We start from the raw sequence: 16,321 nt of genomic DNA on the forward strand, positions 1-16,321 counted from the left end.
AAGGGAGCAATATGTGCTAAAACTGACTTGATTAAGAGAGAAAGGAGAGAAGACAGAGAAGTTTTTATTAGCTTTTGAGAATGTGTATGCCAGAGCAACAGTTTGGAAATCACACACTTCTGCAGAGCCCAAGCCACTCCAGACCAGCAAATCTGAGTTGGAGGTGAGTAACAGATGAGCCATTTGCTTGGCGTGCTAACAAAGGGCCAGCTTCACTGCGTGGTTACACCAAGACACATAACAGTGGAACCTGACCCCAAATGTACTTTACTGTCACTGTCTGATTATATGGTAAGAAGGACTTACTTGACCCATATACCCACTTAAGAAAATTATCAAGCTGTTGTTAACCAACAGCTATGTTTACAGTTCTGTATAAGCCTCCCCAATGAACTCTAGAAGTAAAATTGCAGCCACAGTAGTCTTTCAGAAATTTGCCCTATATTCTCATTTCTAGGACTCCCTCACAGGAGATTAAGCTGGTTTTGTTATTTAGAGGTTGGTGTACTGGTTTTCCCAGTAAAGGAGAGCAAATAATATCACACTGCTGACAGAAATGGAACAATTCTGGTAGAGGATTTTTTTCATTTTTAAGTCCCTTCGCCTTCAAAGCAAGCACAATCTTCCCTCAGCACATCCCAGTCTGGAGCCCTCCTGCCCTCGGGAGTAGTGTGCAGGTAGGCACCACAGCTCCTTCCTGAATGTTTGGAATTCAATTGCATCATTCTTGAAGGAGTAAGATTAATTACTACTTGTGAATGATGGGCTACGTGAATGATTTTATCTTCATGTTTATTTAATTTTCGTCTAAAAAAATCCTGCAGAGAAGTTTAAGATTAAAAGACTCAGCTTTGCATGTTGCCTGGTACCTCTAAAGATGTATTAGGAGAACATTTCATTGGGCAGTTGGCTTGTTGCTACCTTTAGGAGGTTAGATTTTTAAGACAAGAGCAATTAACCAAATAAGGGAATGAAATAGGATTCAGCGCAGCAATTCTTGCTATGAAAATTTAAAACTTCACCCTTTAACTTTTGATTTTTCATATGGATCAATAATGACAGATTTGTGCTTCCAGGCAAACTGATTGTTATGAAGCTCTATGCAAATGCAAAGGTTTGCTGACCCGGAGCTAGCTGACTGCAACATGATTTTCTGAAGAGTTAAATAAAACAAACAAACAAACAAAAAAAAAACTAAATACTTACCTGTCCAAAGTGCTCAATGAAAAAATTAGATGGTATGATGTTAAAGCCTGCCAGTTTACTCCTAATCTTCACCTTCCCATTTACATAACTACAAATTTAAAAACGTTGTCTAATTCAGTGATTCTGAAGACTGACAAATGTTGTTTATTTGTGGAATATTTTTCTTACTGTCCAAATAGATGGTTGTTTCTGGTAACATGGATTAATATTAAAAGAGAAACATTTTCTACCAGTGTGCAGACACCCGAGTTTCAAGTATTTCATTGAGATAGCGCTCGGTTTGTAATTCTTTCTGTGTTGTTTCAAGCTATTTGTTCAGAACTTTCCTAATTCTCCCTTCATTTATTTTATTTGCTCAATACATGTTTTGCCTTTGGTCTCCCTTCACTTCACTGTTTCCTCACTCATTTTGTCATTTTCTTTTTGTGTGCTGGAAAAGGGTTTGTCTGTTCAAGATCTCGTTGTTTGTTGTAGATAAAATATGTGGTGTTGTGGCACAGCATGGAGATGCACCTGACTGAAAAGGCACTGTAGTGTTTCCTGAAAAAAAGTAGCGGAGTTGCATTTGTTTATAAATGCATTATTTTGGTACTACAACTTTGAACATCATTTTGGATTATTTTTTTTTCCATTTTTTTTTTTTAATTTAATAAGCATACATAGTCATGCGGGTGCATGCGTCCTTAAGCTAGCAAGCCCAGCATGTTTTTCTTAAGGCTTTTGAAAATTTGGTACACAATTCGTGTACTTTTACATGCCTATACAATTTTTTAAACATATTTTTGGGAATCTCATGTTTTCTTTTTTTTTTTTTTTTTTCTCCTCCTCATGGCATACCTGGTTTCCATTGTACTTAAACCATACTTTGGTCTGCCTCTCCTTTTATGTATCTTGTGTACTAGATTTTGCAGGAGGTGCCTAGAAAGCATTGTTGGTTTCCCTATAAAAATGTGGTTTGTCCAAATTCTTTACTGTCTACATGGTTGAGAGATGGACTGATTGCCCTATTTTTTCCTTGATGATTTGGAGTTGTAAGAGTTGTCCAGCTGTTGCTTAATAAAATTTTGCAGACTAGAAAATTCCTGACTTGCTTTTGTTACATTCTGCATCCTGTCAAACACCTTAAATCTTTCAGAGCAGATGACAAACCTGCACTGGAACGACCTGAGTAATAAATAGCCAGATGCCCCTGTGCTTTCTGTTTTCATAACTGTATCCACGAGTTCCACTGGACCTGATCTGTGTGCCAGCCCATCACACTTTGTGTCATTCATATGGGAGGATGGATGGCAAAGGTATCTTGGTAATAATGTTCCTATCTGCCTGGATATCAGCCAGTTCTTGTGCTATTTCTCCTCTGCTGGCTTTCCTTTTTGAGGAGATTACCTTTGGGTTTTATGGTACTTCACATATTGTCATTGATATGCTGGAAACTTTAACATGACCACAAGGGATTCCTCTGTCCTGTGATCTTTAATAACAGAATAAAATGCTGTGACGGTTAGCCTTCCTTCTCTGGTTTTTAACTAACATAAACATTCTGGGGGCTGAGGAAACAAAAAGGTAGTAAAGCAGCTTACCTGGCACAACGCATGTCCCAGTAGTGGCATAAATGAGAGGATTGTGTGGATTCTCCTAGTGAAGTCTCGTAACGGGCCCGGGCTCCCCGTGGAGTTGTACAGGGGTAGCTGCTGGGTCCTGCCCTGTTTTCCCCATGCTTGGGTGTCCTTGGAAAGAGCCTGAACACTGAAATACAAAGGTTTCCCCCACTACAGCAGGGGCAGAGAGTTCCCTAAGCTGACAGTAGTCAGAGGCTGGGGGAGCATTAGGGGGAAACACCATATGAATTTGCTTCGTTCCTGCTCTTCCCGAGGAATCTACAAATGGCTTTTGTAAGAGAGCAAACATGGGGCTAAAATGGATTCTCGTTTTGAACCAGTGTGACTGTTCTCATGCCAGCGTTTCTAAAACAAGCTTAATCATGGAGCTTAATCCTAGTGGGGGCAAGTCCTCTAACTTTGATCTACTGTATGTCATGGTTCAGCGAGAAGGATTCGTGTCATCATCCATTTCTGGGAGGGAAACACCTTTGTTGGCTTTGCTTTTTGACCATTGATGTCACGTATGTATAAAAGTAAGGACAGCACAGCTGCACTGTGCTAATAACACGGTCACCTGCTTACTCTGGAGATGTTTCCAATTTGATTTTTCCTAAAAACAGTGAAGTGACATTGTCGAAACTAACACAGTCAGCACTACTCTGAGTTCAGCATTCAGCAAAACCAGCACCATAAAAAGGAGGGAAAGGACCAGCATGGGAACATGAAGAGAGATGGTAAGGTTAACATTACTGGCTGGGCTCTGAAGAAAGAGGAATTTTCATTCTGGCAGCTGTATGGAAGAAAAGTCCTGAGAAGAGCTGAATCTTTCTGTTGCCCTGTTGCAATTAGGTTGTCTGGGATTTGCCAATGTCCTCTGCCTAACTCATGCTCTGCATTACCTGCCTCCAACGGGGTTTTGCAGCACAGAGGAAAAGAATCTGCTCCTCTGGGGCTGAGGAGAAGGGGGAAAGCTCCTGGCCTGGGGTCTGAGTGCCTTGCAGTGCAAACAGGAAAAGGACTTTTCTAGCATCAGTGCTGCTCAGGCAGCGAGTGGCAGGGACAACAATAATGAAATCTCCCTTAGCTCCAGATGAGTTTTCAGGGAAAAAAGTCCTGCTAAAATGCAGAGATTATCAAATTAGTTGCTCTGTCCCTAAGACAGAGAAGTGGAGCAGCCATACAGCTTCTGGTCATGACACTGTTTTGGCCTGGTGCCTTTTTATTACTATTAGTCATTATTATGTATTTACTTATTTATTTATTCATCTTTGCCTAGTTTCTGTGTTTCTTTGAGCAGATGAAACACAGTTTCTGTGTTTCTGCCCAGATGCGCTACAAAGTTGATTCATGCAGTTTCCTTTTAGATCAAGGATCCAGCACTTTTCAGGTTTTTCTTTCTTTGTCCAGGATACTGGCTTCAAATGTAGTCATATCCTGCTTCCCCATCCATTTTAAGTGTGAATTTGTGGTTTTCTGCCAGGTACAGTACTGGTAGTTGATTCAAGCAGGGCAACAATTCGTGTTGCCTTTGCCCTTGGAACTGAGCTGATGAACTGTGGTTCATTGCTCTGTAAGATCATATTTGGAAGGCCCCTCTCTGCTGGGTGAAACTAGCTAAATTTAACACGTGGCCACTAGTTGTTTGTAAATAAATGTAGTTGTGGCTGTTTATGATAGTGCTATCTTATTTTTACGATTTAGATAAATAAAGAGCTGTTTGTGCCCTGAGCCCTCTGATTATGCTGCCTGGTTTAGAGTTAAGAAGATGTGCAGTGAGGAAACAATATTTAAAGTGTCTCTTTAAAGAGAAGCTGAGAATACAGCAGCTATACATACATTTAAGCTTGTATATATGATTTAATAACTACTAGCTGGACCATGAGCTTTTTCACCAAGACAGGTTATTGGTGGTGGTGTTCTCTGGTTAATGGCCTATTCCCTTTCCTGTTGGCGTTACTACCAAAATCACTGTCAATATTAAAATAGCACTCTTTTCTTACTGCAGTTTTTTTCAGCAGCAGACCAACTTTCTATATTCAGTCTTAACAGGAGAGGTGCAGGAGCTAAGTAAGCAATTACCTAATTGTGAGGGAGTTGCATAAGATCAGAAAAATAAAAATAAAAACGGAACACTTCATGCAATTGAAATTCGTCTCAGCCCTTTCATCTGACTCCTCGTCCATTATGGCTGTGTGTTCCGTATTCTCATTTCTGCTCTGTTTAAGAGAGGCACATTTTCGTATCTTTTTTTTGTTTGATCAAAGGGAAACCTATTCATCTGGGGGAATGTTTTGCTTTGTGCATCTCCTGATATTTTTAGCCTTTCTAATGGTTCCACTCTTTCCTCCGTTTCTCACTTTCCCCATGGATAAGGAGAAAAGTTAGATCTGAGCTGCAGTTTAAACAATACTTCTTTGTTGCATTCTGTGGTGATGTCTTCTTCCTTTGAAACAAGCGAATCTTTGTTCCCTTTGCTGCACAGTTTTGGTGAGATTAATTTCTATGTTTTTCTTCCGAAGCCATCCAGGACTTTCTTACTTTTGTTATCTGAAAGGATGTTTATTTCAAAGAAGAGTCTGTAGGAATTGGTTGTAGCAAAGGGGAGATGCTAAAGATGATTCAAACATCTTAGAGCCTCTAATTGCCGCACTTGGAGGCAGCCAAATGCGGGGTCTTGTCTTCAGAAGTGACATAACTATGATTTGACTTCTCTGTCTATCGTTATTTTATGACACTTTCTAATGGGGGCAGCATGCCTGCTTTCTTCAGATCTTCAAACATAGCTTAAGATTTTTTCCCTTGACCTGCTGTGTTAGCTAATATAATCTGAGGTGGAAAACATTCATTTTGGCAGGCTCTATTTGTATCACTTGGAGAGTATTCTGTAACCTCTCCATATAGTCACTAAACCCGAGCTGCCAGTTTTGTTCATAAACCTGCTGCTACTGTTCCTACTTACATGGTATGAATACCTTTATTTGCAGTTTATAAAATACACAGGTTTTTGCAGATTTGAGTTATGTCTAATCAACAGAACTCAACAGGGAGAGTGAAGAAGGAGACATCTTTCCAAAATCATGGGTTATGTACAGTTCACATCGGAAATTCTGTTACGAATTTCAGAAGCTCCAGATACCAGTGAAGTGGCCCTGTGGGCCATAAATTCAGAGAGTATCCTTCTGAGAGCTGCCAGAACCCACAATTTGATTCCACCTCTGGACACTGTGGTGGATAACATGAGGGTGAGTAAAATGCCAGAGCCTGAGTATCATTGGAAATACAGCAGTATCATGATGAAAAAGCTGTCCAAAGAGCAAGGCAGTAGCCACTGAGAAAGGACAGAGTTCTAGGAAGTCTGTGAGGCTGGCTGGCGTGAATCAGCAGTAAAGACAGAACTTACCTTACCTCAGAAAAACAAACGAATTTTTGAGAGAACAAAAAAACTCACTAGCTGATGTGTAAGTGTAAATCACTTGCATTCAGGCATTGCAATGCAAAGTGCTACAATGATGGTCAGCCTCACCATCACCACTAGGAGGACAGCAGCTATGGAAGCCTGGTTTGTTTTGTTTTGTTTTTCAGAAGTTGTTCCCACATGAACATTATCAGGAAAATATTTTTATTTTTTCCGAGGATAATAACAACAAACAGCCTCCTAGCAAGATTGCTTGCATCTGTGAGGCTACAGGCAAACCAGTGAAGAAAAGATCCAATAAGTACAGCTGTCCTAAGCTGGAGGCTAGGTCTGAAAGACCCAAACACGGAATCCAGTATTTAACATGTTCTCAAATTGCTTCATTAATCTACTCTGCGTAGCCTACTCAGTACAAGAGACAAAGTCAAAAGCAATTTAGTCAAAAGAACAGATGTTTAAAATGGTTTTAAGTACAGTTTTACAGACAACTGATGACATCAACTGTCTTTAAATTGTGTCTCTGAATTCTTTTGGAAGACTCTTAATGTGGCAGGCAATTGAGGAATAATCATTTAAAGAGACTCGGAGAACAGGATGTACAATGAAATTTACTCTCAAAATAGTTAAGTTAGGAAGTAATTATATGAATGAGGTAGTAACCATGTGAAACAACGGAGAGGCGCAATTTAACTAATTACTTTCAAAATAACTCATGAAGACCCGTAAGTATATATGATCTTAAGTTACTGGGTGGGCGTCGAAGCCTTGTTTGGAAAGTTTGAACGGAGTAGTAGATGAACGCAGGCAGTGCTAATGAGGCAGATTCTGTCAGTCTGCTAACTGGCCAATTTCCTCTCTGATGTTGTTGTAACCTATTAGAGTACGTAAAGTAAGGGAAGGAACACATAACTGCAAGAAGAATTGTTATAGAAATGATTCATCTTCATAGAAACATTATGACTAGGTGTCTAAGTAGAAATTTAGGATGTTTTCAAGTAGCAACAGAAAAAATGGCCTTGGGAAGTGCTCAGGAAAGGATGTTGGAGGAATTTGTTAGGAAAAATAATTGTTTTGTGACACTGTAGTGGGTTTACGTGGCAAGGTTTTGGTAGCAGAGGGCCATAGGGGTGGATTCTGTGAGAAGGATCTAGAAGCTGCCCCATGTTTGGGAAGGGCTCCACTGCTGACCAGAGCTGAGCCAATAAGCGATGTTGTTTTGCGCCTCTGTGAGAGCATATTTAAGACAGGGGAAAAACGCTGCGCCACACAGCAGCCGGGAGAGTGAGAGGAGTGAGGAACAGCCTTGCAGGTGCCAAGGTCAGTGTAGAGGGAGGGGGAGAGGTGCTCCAGGCGCAGCAGCAGAAGTCCCCTGCGGCCTGTGGTGAGGACCATGGTGAAGTAGGATGTCCCCCTGCAGCCCATGGAGTACCACGGTGGAGCAGGGTTCCACGCTGCAGCCCGTGGAGGAGACCACGGTGGAGCAGGTGGCCCTGCACCGACAGAGGCTGCCGCCTGTGGAAGACCCCTGCCGGAGCAGATTCCGGGCCGGACCTGTAGCCCGTGGAGAGGAGCCCACGCAGGAGCAGGTGACCTGGCAGGAGCTGCTGCCCATGGGGGAGCCAGGTTGGAGCAGTTTTCTCCTGAGGGATGGACCCCGTGGTGCGGACCCATATCTGGAGCAGTTCTGGAAGAGCTGCTGCCTGTGGGAAGCCCACGCCGGATCAGTTCATCAAGGACTGCATCCCGTGGGTGGGACCCCACAGCACAGGGGACGAGAGTGACCGAGAAGGAGCGGCAGAGAAGAAGTGCTGTAGACTGACCATAACCCCCATTCCCCCGTTCCCCTGCGCCGCTCGGGGGGAGGAGGTGGAAGAGGGTGGATGGGGGGGAAGGTGCTTTTGGTTTGCTTTTTCCTTTGTTTTCTCACTTCTCTCGCTTGTTAGTAACAAGCAATAAATCTTACTATCTCCCTATGCAGAGTCTGTTTTGCCCATTACAATAATTACTGTGTGATCTTCTCGTCCTTATCTCAATCCTTGAGCCCTTTTCACATATTTTCTCCCCATTCCTCTTTGAGGAGGGGGAGTGAGAGAGCGGCTGTGGTGGAGCTTGGCTGCCCACTCGAGCGGAACCACAACAGACACAGAGAACCAAAGGAGTCCCTGTGCATTCCCTGGGCACTGGCAACATTGCATAGGTTACAAGTGTGACCTCTACTGAGATCATCATGGTTTCTGTTACTACAGAATTAATTTAATCCAAAGAACAAAGAGTGTTACTGAGGCATTGACATCACAGGATCATTCGCACTACCAGATGATACAGAAGCTGCAAAATTTGTCATGTTTTATGTTTCCAAAAGATGACAATAAAAGGTGCAGAGGGATGCACCAGAACAAGTTTTCATTTAAAGAACATAAAACCGTGTGGGAATGGAGAAAGGTTTTTAATCTCATCAGCAACTCATCAAGTCACCAGCAGAAGAAAGTCAGCTTAAGGGATGAATTCTTCATGTCACAAATGAGCCCAGTAATAATTGCAAGGACTCAGACTTCCTAAATTCTCTCGTGAAAGGCTGACGATCTTTTCTGTGAGTAGCTTGTGCCCCAGGTGATCAGTACATATCAGCCATAATTCCCACCTGAAGACATTCTTGAGCTTAGCCTTGGATTCAGCAATTTTGTGTCTTGCCCGTATTGTCAGGTGGTTGGAACACAGGCCTAGACAATATGCACAGGAATTGATGAAGTCCAGTGCTCTGAGGCTGATGTTTGTGGAGCAGTAGCAAGTCTATGGGTTTTGGGAGGATAGTCTATGGGTTTGGGGAGGCTAGTGCAGATAGAAAACTCCAGCAGATATAGCTCCAACCACAGGAGTTTTCATCAGGTGTCTTTAAAACGCATGACATGAAATTCTGTGATGGGCAATACTTGATGTCAGTTTGTTTGTTTGTTTGTTTGTTCTGCCTTTCTCAAAAATGAATGAATCATAGAATCATAGAATCATAGAATATCCTGAGTTGGAAGGGACCCTTAAGGATCATCAAGTCCAACTCTTGACACCGCACAGGTCTACCCAAAAGTTCAGACCATGTGCCTAAGTGCACAGTCCAATCTCTTCTTAAATTCAGACAGGCTCGGTGCAGTGACCACTTCCCTGGGGAGCCTGTTCCAGTGTGCAACCACCCTCTCTGTGAAGAACCCCCTCCTGACGTCCAGCCTAAATTTCCCCTGCCTCAGCTTAACCCCGTTCCCGTGGGTCCTGTCACTAGTGTTAATGGAGAAAAGGTCTCCTGCCTCTCGACACCCCCTTACGAGGAAGTTGTAGACTGTGATGTGGTCTCCCCTCAGCCTCCTCTTCTCCAGGCTGAACAGGCCCAGTGACCTCAGCCGTTCTTCGTACGTCTTCCCCTCAAGGCCTTTCACCATCTTCGTAGCCCTCCTCTGGACACTTTCCAACAGTTTCATGTCCTTTTTATACTGTGGTGCCCAGAGCTGCACATAGTACTCGAGGTGAGGCCGCACCAGCGCAGAGTAGAGCGGGACAATCACCTCCCTTGACCTACTAGCGATGCCGTGCTTGATGCACCCCAGGACACCTGGCTGTCAGGGCACACTGCTGGCTCATATTCAACTTGCTGTCTACCACGACCCCCAGATCCCTCTCTTCTAGGCTGCTCTCCAGCGTCTCATCGCCCAGTCTGTACATGCAGCCAGGGTTTCCCCGTCCCAGGTGCAGGACCCGGCACTTGCTCTTATTGAACTTCATGCGGTTGGTGATCGCCCAGCTCTCCAACCTGTCCAGATCCCTCTGCAAGGCCTTTACACCCTCATTTGAGTCCACAACTCCTCCAAGTTTGGTGTCATCAGCAAACTTGCTCAAAATACCCTCTATTCCTACATCCAGATCGTTTATAAAAATATTGAAAAGTACCGGCCCTAAAATGGAGCCTTGAGGGACCCCACTGGTGACCGCCCGCCAGCCTGACACAGCTCCATTTACCATAACCCTTTGGGCCCTGCCCGTTAGCCAATTGCTCACCCATCGTATGATGTTTTTATTTAGCTGTATGGTGGACATTTTGTCCAGTAGGATCCTCTGGGAAACCGTGTCAAAAGCCTTGCTGAAGTCCAAAAAAATCACATCAGCTGGTTTCCCTTGGTCCACCATAGGGGTGATCTTATCATAAAAGGAAATCAGGTTAGTTAGGCAGGACCTACCCTTCACAAACCCATGCTGGCTGGGACCAATGACTGCTTTGTCCCCCAGGTGCGCCTCAATAAGTTCGAGAACCAACTTCTCCATGATTTTACCAGGCACTGACGTGAGACTGACAGGCCTGTAATTGCTAGGGTCTTCTTTCTGACCCTTCTTGAAAATCGGCACAACATTTGCCAGCTTCCAGTCTACCGGGACCTCTCCAAATTCCCAGGATCGTTGAAAAATAATTGAAAGAGGTTCCGCGATGACGTCCGCCAGCTCTTTCAGCACCCGGGGATGAATCCCATCCGGACCCATGGACTTGTAGGGTTCAGATGGAGTAGCAAATCCCGCACACGTTCAGGGTCGGCTGGGAGTTTGTCATCCCCACCGTCCCGGTCCTCCAGCTCAGGGCACCCTGGGTTCCGAAGCCCATCATCAGCATTGAAGACAGAGGCAAAGAAGGCGTTAAGCGTCTCTGCTTTGCCTATGTCATTTTCTGTGAGGAGACCTTCCCTATCAAGGAGCGGCCCTATGTTTTCTTTAGTTCTCCTTTTTCCATTTACATATCTAAAAAAAACCCTTTTTATTTTCTCTCACAGACACAGCCAGCTTCAACTCTAGCTGTGCTTTGGCCACACGAACTTTCTCCCTACAAACACGAACAGCATCCCTGTATTCTTTCCATGACGCCTGGCCCTCCTTCCAGTAGCGAAACACTCTCTGTTTCCGCCTAATCTCCATTAGAACATTCCTGGTTAGCCACGCCGGCCTCCTGCCCCGCCTGCCTGACTTGCGATATTTTGGAATTGCCTGATCTTGTGCTTCTAGGAGGCATCGCTTAAAGAGTAACCAGCACTGGTGGACATCGAGGCCTTCAAGAGCAGTTTCCCAGGGGACCTGGCTGACTAGTTCCCTGAGCAGCCTGAAGTCCGCTTTCCCCATATCTAGGGATGAGGTTTTGGTGGCACTTTTCCTTCTGTCACCATAAATTTTGAACTCAACCACTTCATGGTCGCTATGACCGAGGCGGCCACCAATCACCACATCTCCCACCAGACCCTCTCTGTTTTCTAGCAACAGGTCTAGGAGGGCACCTTTCCTAGTTGGCTCCGTTAGCACCTGCACCAAGAAGTTATCATCTAGGTGCTTCATGAACCTCCTGGACTTGCTCGTGTCAGCCGTGTGGCACTCCCAGTTAACGTCCGGCAAGTTGAAGTCCCCCATAAGGACAAGGGGAGTTAATCTCGAGGTCTCTCTTAGTTCTGTAAAGAATAATTTATCAGCGCTATCGTCCTGGCCAGGCGGTCTGTAATAGACTCCCACAACGACATCCCCTTTATTCGTTCGTCCCTTGATCCTTACCCAGAGGCTCTCAACTTTGCCATCGCCGACCTGAAGTTCCACACAGTCCAGCCCCTGCTTCACATACATCGCCACCCCACCACCTCGCCTACCCTGCCTGTCCCTCCTGAAGAGCCTGTAACCATCTATCGCAACACCCCAGTCACAGGACTCATCCCACCAGGTTTCGCTTATGCCGATGATGTCGTAGTTGCGGGACTGGGCCAGGACTTCTAGCTCATCTATTTTATTCCTCATACTCCGTGCGTTTGTGTAAAAGCATTTCAAGTGCGTCTCCTTACACTCAGCACCTTGTGGATCTGACCGAAGGACCTCACTGGCACACAGCCCCTCTGATTCTAGCGTACCATCCCTTAGGTCTTCACCGGTGTGCCTGGTTTTAGCCCCTTCCCCCTTCGACTCTAGTTTAAAGCCCTATCTATCAGCCCTGCCAACTCCTGACCAAAGATCCTTACCCCTCTCCGAGAGAGGCGCATCCCATCCGGTGCCATCAGGCCCGGTGTAGCGTAGACCTTCCCGTGATCAAAGAAACCGAAATTCTGCCGGTCACACCAGTCTCGAAGCCACGAGTTTATGTGAACAGCACGCCTTTCAGCTTCGATCCCCCCTATCGGAAGGACAGAGGCAAACACCACCTGCGCCCCTGATCCTCTAAGTAGTTGCCCCAAATCCCTAAAGTCTCTTTTGATCGCCTTCGGACTTCTCGTTGCTACTTCATCGCTACCAGCCTGAAAGACCAGTAGCGGGTAGTAGTCAGTGGGCCGTACCAGGCGCTTGACTTTCTTGGCAAAGTCTCTCACCCGAGCCCCAGGGAGGCAACAGACTTCTCTGCGGGTTGGGTCTGGTCGGCATATCGGTCCCTCTGTCCCTTTCAGGAGGGAGCCCCCTATAACAATAGCCCTTCTTTCTTTTTTGAAGGATGATGTGGCAATGCGATGTGTAGGTCACCTTGTCTTAGGCGCCCCCTCCAACTGGGACGGGTTTTTGTCTACTTTGTCATTTAAATTGTCTTGCTCTAGTCCTTCATATCGATTATTTAAGGGTAGATGAGAAGGTGAGGTGGGCAGAGAGAGGGCTCGCCTCCCACCCCGAATAAGCACCTGCCTCCATTCCCCCCCTTGATCTAGGTCTCCTCCCGTTGCCTGGCAGGAGGAGGGAACCTCCGTCTTCTGCATAACAGGAGACGCCTGTGCTGTGGCAGGCTCGTGAGCCTGCCTCAGAGAGGGTAGAGTGCACCTCCACCAGTCAATTTCCCTCTCTGATTCCCTGATGCTCCTGAGCCTGTTCAGTTACGCTGTTGCTTGAACAAAGAGGTGCAAATTCCAACTCTATCCCTACCAGGAGGTTGAAGATAAAGAGATACTGAGTAAGATCATTTCACTGAAGATTTGACTGATTTGAATCAATTTTTGACCGATAAATATGTAAAGCTTAAATGTTCTAATGGAAAAAAATGTCATCAACAGGCAGGGTTCCATTGTTAAAACCTTAATCATCACTTGCAGGCTGGCAAAGGCTGTAGAACCTGAACAAAGCCCTGCAGCATTGATGTCTTCAAAAAGCACTATTAAACTTCGCAACTTCAAATGACACCAGTAGCTGAGTTTTCTGACCTTGGTTCATTGAGCCTGTGAGCTCAATGCTACTTCCAGGATCTTTATACGCAGCAAGCTCACCAAATTAACTGAATTTTCCTCCCAGGTGGTTCCTGACTCATTTTTTTTCAACACAAGGACACAGAGAAGCCCTATAACAACTGTTATCTGTGCCTGACTCAGCATGGTTGAATAATCCATTATTTCACCTCCTCAGTGTAGCATCCTAATAGCTTTCCCTTCATCTGCCATGTTATGTCCCTTGATATATTCATCAAGCCATAAAAAAAAAAAAAAAAAAAAAAAAAAAAAAAAAAAAAAAAAAATTGTCAACGCAATGCTCTGGCTTCCTGTTGTGTGATATCTCTAAGAAACATGATCTGCACTGTTTTTGCAGTGTGGCAGGATGCAGGGCTTTCATAACAACATGTAAGGACTGAGGAGAGCATCTCTCTTCATTGCCATAGTTGGAAAGTAGGCAGGCAGATCCACCTCCAGTTCTCACGGCATATACTGGTAAGCATAGGAATGCAGGACAGCCTACCCTATTTCATCACATCTTCGTGGATTCACCCAGAGGGAAGCCTTCCTATGGAGCAGCTGGTGAAAGAACATGCAAACTGCAGCTGTAAGTGACCAAACATCACCTTCGGAAAGACTGAGGAGGTTCAGGGAACTGCAGGCTGCAGCAGTGCCTTACCGTCACAAAAGTAAAGTAAACATGAAACACGGATTCTTGCTGCAACAGAAATCACCTGGGACTGCAAAGCAGTGGATTTGAGCAAACTAGCAGGAGGAATATTCACTGTAATTCCCTGGGGACCAGACAGTACGCCCACAGGCAGCCAGGAGAGCCAGCTTGAATCAACAAAGAATTTGAGCTCTGAGAGCAATGCAGAGATGTGAGAAAGCAAGCTGCATTGTGTCATTATTTGTAGTGCCGATGAAATGAGCAGTAACTAGGAGCTGGACTTAGATCGTGACTGATCCTGAGAGTTATAATTTTAATAATTTCAGCCATTTCTTGTGACTGGATGGAAAACTGCTACAGCTTGAAACTTATTGTACCCCAAAATGAAATGCTTCTCAAGGAATTCCTCTCTCACCCAAAGAAGCAAAAGGTACATGGAGGCAATGAGCAGCGTGTCAAGAGATTCCAAGCTGCAGAGCCAATTTTAGCTCTATAAGAAAGTCTCTTTCAAGAGGCAAGCTGCAAAGCATATGAGCTAACTTCATGAAAAAAAAAAAATGTGGTAATTTACTAGCTATATTTTGTCACCCACAGCAATTCAAGATGGTATCACATACTACTGTTGGAGAACATACTGCTAGACTTGAACACTTTTAATACCTTCCTTCTTTTTCTGCTAAAACAGATGGATGTACACTTGTGTTTAGAATTAAGTACAAAATGGATGTCCTGCCAAGCTCACTCCTTAGGCAGTATAGTTACTGAGTTGCACTAATGCCCCAAATTGATCTATGTCAGTTTGTCCTGTTTTACTCATTTTTCAAAAGGTCAAGAATTGGCTGGTTTCTTGTCAAGAGTGCCGTAGAGCAGGCTGAAGACAATTCCAGTGACAGATGTTCATTTTTATTAACATATATAATCTGTGAAATTGCAGGAACATGAGAAAATGCTTAGCTAACAATAATTGAAAAAATTAAGTGTGTAGCAGGCCAGACATGCTGACCCGAAGCGCTATGCAAAATAATAAAATGGATGATATAGGAGTCGGTTAAAAACTGGAATATAAGGATGTAAACCATAAGAAATTAATTTTAGGTGCAATTTGCAGATAAAATTTCTTTCATAGGGCATTTGGTGAAGCATTGTCTGGGATGCCAAAGAGAGTTTCTGATACGATTTTGCACAGATGGGTACTAGGCCTGACAATAATCAGGACTCAAATGCAAATACAGAACTGTGGCTGATAAAATGTGGATCTGTGTTTTTGTGGGGACTTCAGCTTCCCAGATATGTCCTGGAAGCACAATGCAGCCCAGAGAAAGCAGTCTAAGAGGTTTCTGGAGAGCGTGGAAGATAGCTTCCTGACGCAGCTGGTTAGTGAACCTACCACGGGTGGCGCCCCGCTAGACCTTCTCTTCACAAACAGAGAAGGACTGGTGGGAGATGGGGTGTTTGGAAACTGTCTTGGGCAGAGTGACCATGAAATGGTGTAGTTCTCTATTCTTGGAGAAGCCAGAAAGGGGACCAGTAAAACTGCTGTATTGGACTTCCAGAACTGTTCCTTTGAACTGTTCAGGGCACTGGTTGGCAGAGTCCCTTGGGAGGCGGTTCTGAAGGGCAGCGAGTCCAGAGAAGGGCGATGAAGCTGGTGAGGGGCCTGGAGAACAAGTCCTACGAGGAGCGGCTGAGGGAGCTGGGCTTGTTCAGCCTGGAGAAGAGGAGGCTCAGGGGCGACCTTATCGCTCTCTATGGGTACCTTAAAGGAGGCTGTAGCGAGGTGGGCGTTGGTCTGCTCTCCCACGTGCCTGGTGACAGGACAAGGGGGAATGGGCTTAAGTTGAGCCAGGGGAGTTTTAGGTTGGATCTTAGGAAGAACTTCTTTACCGAAAGGGTTGTTAGACATTGGAATGGGCTGCCCAGGGAAGTGGTGGAGTCACCATCCCTGGAGGTCTTTAAAAGACATTTAGATGTAGAGCTTAGGGATATGGCTTAGTGGAGGACTGGTTAGTGTTAGGTCAGAGGTTGGACTTGATGATCTTGAGGTCTCGTCCAACCTAGAAATTCTGTGATTCTGTGTGAAGTACTCCAGGCTGGTAATAAAGCCTTACTGCAGGAGGTCCTTCCCCGAGCCAGGTCAGCCTGCAGTCCCTCCCAATCAATAGCTGTGTAGAAAATAAAGGTAACCTTGCCCGGCAGCCACTGGATTATGGTAATCAGGACACTTCATTCACCTCTTCTCTTGAAGCAT

The sequence above is a fragment of the Aythya fuligula genome, chromosome 3 (assembly GCF_009819795.1).
Source record: "Aythya fuligula isolate bAytFul2 chromosome 3, bAytFul2.pri, whole genome shotgun sequence".
Lineage (NCBI taxonomy): Eukaryota > Metazoa > Chordata > Aves > Anseriformes > Anatidae > Aythya > Aythya fuligula.